The sequence below is a fragment of the Salvelinus fontinalis genome, chromosome 33 (genome assembly GCF_029448725.1).
Source record: "Salvelinus fontinalis isolate EN_2023a chromosome 33, ASM2944872v1, whole genome shotgun sequence".
NCBI classification, from domain to species: domain Eukaryota; kingdom Metazoa; phylum Chordata; class Actinopteri; order Salmoniformes; family Salmonidae; genus Salvelinus; species Salvelinus fontinalis.
In genome coordinates, this window is record NC_074697.1 from 43,257,145 (window position 1) to 43,264,102 (window position 6,958).

Consider the following 6,958-nt stretch of genomic DNA (forward strand, 5'->3'; position numbering starts at 1 on the left):
ATTGGACAGCTGACTGTTAACTGAATCGCTACAGGATTTGATTTATATCGTCCACATCTTTTAAGGGGGTCGTTCCGATTTTGAAGATGCAGATTTTCATTGAACGTGTCGCTGAACGTGAACTAAAACACCAACAATATTTCTTCTCTCTGCTCAACTCTGTTCAATCCCTCTCGTGTTTAAACTCATTCCCTTTCCAGCTACAGTAAACACCCCGACAAAGACCTGGCACAGCTACCCAGAACAGCCAGCTTGACAAAAATGGTGTGTGTGTGTGTGTGTAGTTGGGGGACTTTCCAGTCCATGGACAGATGGTGAGACTGGGAGACAGGAGGCCTGCTGGCATAAGCAGGGCACAGGCTGGTGTGTGTGTGTGTGTGTGTGTGTGTGTGAGTGTGCATCCCAAAGCCTGCTTGTGTGTGTACGTGTGTGAACTCCCCCATTGCAGTTTGGCCAGCCCCATACTCCTGCAGTGACCTTGGTACAGGGCACAGAGGTCACTCTGCCAACTGTCTGTGCCACTGTGTGTGTGGCTGCCAGGGGATTTTCAAAGGCGCAGGGTCAAGGCTTTGGGACGCTCGCCCCCCCACCGAGTCTTATTGTTAGTGAGAGGGCCAATATGGATGTCGTTTGGTTTACCGTTTGTTACAGATGTTTTTGTTGTTTGTGTGTCTTCGCTGTGTTTGGGGGGTGGTTCTCTTAGAATAGAGCTGAGTGTACAGCATCAAATGGCATGGGAAAGTATTTGAGGAACTACATGCATTTTCTTTGTGTTTCTAAACCTCTTCCTTGCAGCCTGTCTTTGTGCTTAGCCTCCTCTCATCCGTTTGGCCCCGGAACACTGTTTAGTTAAAAACACAGCTTCACCTGTACAACCTATGTGTGTCCTGTCTAAGTCTGCCCCAGAAGAGTCTATGTCTGTCTGTCTGTCTGTCTGTCTGTCTAAGTCTGCCCCAGAAGAGTCTATGTCTGTCTGTCTGTCTGTCTGTCTGTCTAAGTCTGCCCCAGAAGAGTCTCTGTCTGTCTGTCTGTCTGTCTGTCTGTCTGTCTGTCTGTCTGTCTGTCTGTCTAAGGCTGCCCCAGAAGAGTCTATGTCTGTCTGTTTGTCTGTCTAAGGCTGCCCCAGAAGAGTGTATGTCTGTACGTCTGTCTGTCTGTCTGTCTGTCTGTCTGTCTAAGGCTGCCCCAGAAGAGTCTATGTCTGTCTGTCTGTCTGTCTGTCTGTCCTGTCTAAGGCTGCCCCAGAAAAGTCTATGTCTGTCTGTCTGTCTGTCTAAGGCTGCCCCAGAAGAGTGTCTGTCTGTCTGTCTGTCTGTCTAAGGCTGCCCCAGATGAGTGTATGTCTGTATGTCTGTCTGTCTAAGGCTGCCCCAGAAGAGTGTCTGTCTGTCTGTATGTCTGTCTGTCTAGGTCTGCCCCAGAAGAGTGTATGTCTGTACGTCTGTCTGTCTAAGTCTGCCCCAGAAGAGTGTATGTCTGTCTGTCTGTCTGTCTAAGTCTGCTCCAGAAGAGTCTATGTCTGTATGTCTGTCTGTCTAAGTCTGCCCCAGAAGAGTGTATGTCTGTACGTCTGTCTGTCTAGGGCTCCACCAGAAAAGGCTGCCTATGTTCAGTCCGAGTCTGACCTGCTTTGACGTGGATGCTGGGGCTGCGGATCTTGCCGGCCTGGTTCTCTGCGGTGCAGAAGTATTCGTTGTCATGGATGTAGCTGTTGAAGGCGGAGGGCGAGAAAGGGTAGAGCTGGAGGGTGCCGTTGGCATGCACGTGGCGGATGTGGGGCACGTCGTAGATGTCGTCGCCGGTGGCCAGGTACCAGCGCAGGACGGCATGGGGTGCGCCGCCCGCGGGGCAGGGCAGGGACACCCCGACCGAGCTGGAGAAGGTCACCCGCTGCAGGGAGGCGTTTACAAAGTACAGCCGCGGCGAGACCACATCCTCACTGTTCACTGTGATGGGGAGAGAGAGACATGGTCAGGATAACACACACACACACACACACACACACACACACACACACACACACACACACACACACACACACACACACACACACACACACACACACACACATAAAGAAAAGCCACATCCAGAACACATCCTCACTCTGATGGGGAGAAAAGATAGGGTGGGGTTGGGACACACACACACACACAGACTCACACACACCCATATCCTCCCACACACATTTCCACACACAAATCCTCCCACACACATATACACACAGCCAATGTGTGGGCAGCTACCTGCCAATCTGCAAACTGGGTTATCTTCTAGAGATTTCCATCAGGTCAGCACAGCAGATCCCAAAAATAGAATCAATTACTATTTCCCCATTAGGCAAATGACCTGACGTAATGTATTCATTATTTATTTCCAGCTACATGTAAGTCTGTTATGATAAGAGATAAGCCAGGCCACAGTCGGAAGCTCTGCTATGAGCAGATGAACACGGTCTACTTGTTTGGTAAGTTGGTCTGTAGGATAGCTTAAATCAACCTGGGCATTGACTTGATCATGTAACATGTTAGTCGCACGCACGTGTTTGAGTCTCAAGTGTGCCTCTCTGATCCACCTTATTCATCGAAACTAACGACCTGGCAGCCAAAAAACAGCAGAGATCCATCCTCCATAATGCGTTATCATCATGTCTGTCGTCTAAGATATGCCTAACGAGAACCCCTCAGTAGACTTGCATCTGATTGGAGGGGAAAGGGGTCATGCACCCCCAGACCCACCCCACCTCCCACCATGTTGGTATACCGCGCCCACAAAAACCAAGAACCCATGAGGTCGTTAGGACAAACCTAGTCTGCCGGTTAAACCCATCTCAAGACTATGTCGTCACCGAGAAAGAAGCCTTCAGGATATCTCCCACCGCAACCCTGGAGGGAGGGCTTCTATGCAACCACTATGGCTTTCACACGCTGCTTCAATGACGTGCCGTCGTCCCATAAGTCGTCTTAGGGGAGACGCGTCCCTAATACCTCCCCCCATCAATGTCTCCCGGGAGGCAACTAGACGTATTTTTTGCGTGTGGGGGGGGGGGGGGGGGGGGGGGGGGTTGTGCTGAGCTCAGCTTGGCCCTGGGCCAACAGGAGACAGATCATTTCTTCTGAATCAATGATCTATAATTAATCCTCTTCCCTGGTTTGTGTCAACAATGGCCGGATTAGCCCTGTCTCTTTCACTCGGAATGACGCGGGACGAATGGCCGTGAATGGAGGTGGCGGCTAGACGCCTCATCAAGGTAGATTTATGAGGGATCGACAGCACAGCAGATAACCTACAGCCAGCCCTGTGCATTGATGTCGAACCAAATTAGCACGAGGAAAATCATTAAAACAGCTATGAGGGGGGGGGATAAAAATGAAAGGACTTAAATGCATATTTTGTCAGAATTCAAATGTTTCAGATCAGATTCATTTCAGTGCTTCATTCATTTTCATTTAAGCCAAGTCTCTCTATGGGCCTTTCTATATACACTACATGACCCACACTCCAGCAGTGACCTTGGCACAGGAAACAGGGGTCACTCTGCCAACTGTCTGTGCCGCTGTGTGTCTACCAGGGGATTTTTAAAGGAGTAGGGTCAAGGCTTTGGGATGCTCGCAGCCCCGCTGAGTCTTATTGTTAGTCAGAGGACCAATATGGACGTTGTTGGGTTTCCTTTTATTTGGGGGGTGGTTCTCTTAGAATGGAGCTGAGTGTACAGCATCATATCATACACTACATTACCAAGAGTATGTGGACACCTGCACGTCGAACATCTCGTTCCAAAATCATGGGCATTAATATGGGGTTGGTCTCCCCTTTGCTGCAGTAACAGCCTCGACTCTTCTAGGAAGGCGTTCCACTAGATGTTGGAACATTGCTACGAGGACTCGCTTCCATTCAGCCACAAGAGCATTAGCGAAGTCGTGCACAGATGTTAGTCGTTTAGGCCTGACTCGCAGTCAGTGTTTCAATTCATCCCAAAGGTGTTCGATGGGGTTGAGGTCAGGGTTCTGTTCAGGCCAGTCAAGTTCTTCCTCACCGATCTCAACAAACCATTTCTGTATGGACCTCGCTTTGTGCACGGGGGCATTGTCATGCTGAAACAGGAAAGGGCCTTACCCAAACTGTTGCTACAAAGTTGGAAGCACAGAATCATCCAGAATGTAATTGTACGCTGTAGCGTTAAGATTTCCCTTCACAGGAACTAAGGGTCAGAACCATGAAAAACAGCCCCAGACCATTATTCCTGCTCCACCAAGTTTTACAGTTGGCACTATGCATCTGGGCAGGTAGCGTTCTCCTGCCAAACCCACCAAACCCAGATTCGTCCGTCAGACTGCCAGATGGTGAAGCATGGTTCATAACTCCATGGGGGGGCAGCGTAGCCTAGTGGTTAGCGCGTTGGACTAGTAACCGAAAGGTTGCAAGTTCAAATCCCCAAGCTGACAAGGTACAAATCTGTAATTCTGCGCCTGAACAAGGCAGTTAACCCGCTGTTCTGAGGCCCTCCTTAAAAATAAGGATTTGTTCTTAACTGACTTGCCCGGTTAAATAAACTCCAGAGAACACGTTTCCACTGCTTCAGAGTCCAATGGCTGCGAGCTTTACACCACTTCAGCCGAGGCTTGGCGTTGCGCATGGTGATCTTAGGCTTGTGTGCAGCTGCTCGGCCATTTCATGACGCTCCCAACGAACAGTTTTTGTGCTGACGTTGCTTCCGGGGGTAGTTAGGAACTCGGTAGTGAGTATTGCAACTGAGGACAGACCATCTTTACGCGCTACACTCAGTTGCAATACTCAACGTCAGCAACGTCAGCACAAAAACTGTTTGTTGGGAGCGCAGGGCACATGGCTCTGTGAGCTTGTTGTTCCTAGACGTTTCCACTTCACAATAACAGCACTGGGGCAGCTCTAGCAGGGCAGACATATTACAATCTGACTTGTTGGAAAGGTGCCACGTTACCACGTTAAAAGTCACTGAGCTCTTCAGTAAGGCCATTCCACTGCCAATGTTTGTGTACAGAGATTGCATGGCTATGTGCTTGATTTTTATACACCTGTCAGCAACAGGGATGGCTAAAACAACCGAATCCACTAATTTGAAGAGGTGTCCACATACTTCTGTATATATAGCGTAAATATTAACAATTGATCTCTGGTACAGCAAAAACAGAATGAAGAACATGATACAAGTGATGGCAGAGTATTGAATGGTTGAGATAGGGCTAAAGCCCTCAATAGGTAAGGGAGGCTCTCTCTCTCCCCTCTCTCTCTCTCTCTCCATTCATTCATCCCTCTCCCACTTCTCTTCCTCCTCTCCTCTGCGTCATCGTATTTTTTCTCTCTCTTCCTCACTCTCCATACATTTTATCTCTCCCTCTTTTTCTCTCCCCACCATTCTCTCTCTCTCTCTCTCTCTCTCTCTCTCCTGCTCAAGTCCTCGAGTGCATGGCAGGACATGTTATGTGATTTGAATTTGTATTCCAGACGCTGAGAGTTAAATCCATATAATCTCCTTTCACATTTAACACACACACATAGTCTCTCCGCCCTGGTAATCGCACCACCGTGGAGGGCCTCTTTCCCACTCCCCTGGTGTGTGTGGTTGGGTTAGATCAGGGCCAGGGAAGGGTTAAGGGGGGTCACAGTGTGCGTGTGCGTGCGCACGAGTGTGTGTGCGCACGAGTGTTTGTGCGTGCATACGTGCGTTAGTGTTGGGGGGGGGTCAGTGATGAGTGGAGTGAGAGAGGTGACAGTGTGAGTGTGTACACGTGCTTGTGTGCACATAAGTGCATGTGTGTGTGAATGTGTATGTGAGGTCCCTCTCCTATCCAAAATGGAGCAGCTCCTCTGTGTCAAAAAGGTGTAATTTAGGTTGAGTGCAATATATCCTGTATCATGTGCCATATAAAACACAACTCTCTGCTCATGTTCTGAGAGATAGACCCTTTCAGCACCATGGACAGGGCCACACTGGCGTTTCAGTCTCACATTTGCATTTGAGTCATTTAGCAGACACTCTTATCCAGAGCAATTAAGATGAAGTGCCTTGCTCATGGGCACATTGACATATTTTTCCCCTAGTCAGCTGGGGGATTCGAACCAGCGAGCGTTCGGTTACTGGCTCAAAGCTCTTAACCACTCAGCTACATGTATATTTGCAAAAAATATAAAAAAATATTTGAAAAATTGTTAAGAAATTAATCCGTGAATCATCATTGAGCATCCCTGTAATCTTATTTAAAAAAACGAAAGACATTCCACAAATAAACAACACCGAACCCCTACTGTGATGCCATAAAAAATGGCGCCCGCGGAGTGACATCAAAACAAATCGGAGGCATGCCCACAAAGAAAGAAAACAGGCGACTTTGGATGAGGCGGCTCTTGTGCAGCTGTCCTATTGGTGAATCCAGGTCAGTCACTTGAGCACAGTACAACAGAGGGCAGTACAGTGGTGGACTGAACTCCCATCATGCAGCACAGATTGTGGCCTGCAGCAGAAAGGCCCATAATAAAGATGGCCATATAATCCGCCAGTCGGCGTCTGGGGGAGAGAGAGAGCCGGGACGACGTCCCACCACAGACTGACAGGGTCTGTCAACTCAACCATTAGAAAGAAGAGAGAGACCAAAGAAAGAAAAAAAGCCCACCCCAATCCAAAAGTGGATATAGAAGCGCAGTGTCCAATCCAAAAGTGGATATAGAAGCCCAGTGTCCAATCCAGAATCAAGCCACTGAGAAATGGATGAATGTTAACAAGATGGCAGAAAATCCACTAAAACCTTCCAGAGGGCTACATGAGATGATACAAGGTTGCCTTCACCAGGAGGACATCGAGACATGCCTAGGGACAGCGGTAGAGCTTTCCAAGCAAACAGCTGGAGGCAGGGCTTTCTCCTATAGAGCTCCATTTTTATGGAATGGTCTGCCTACCCATGTGAGAGACGCAGACTCGGTCTCG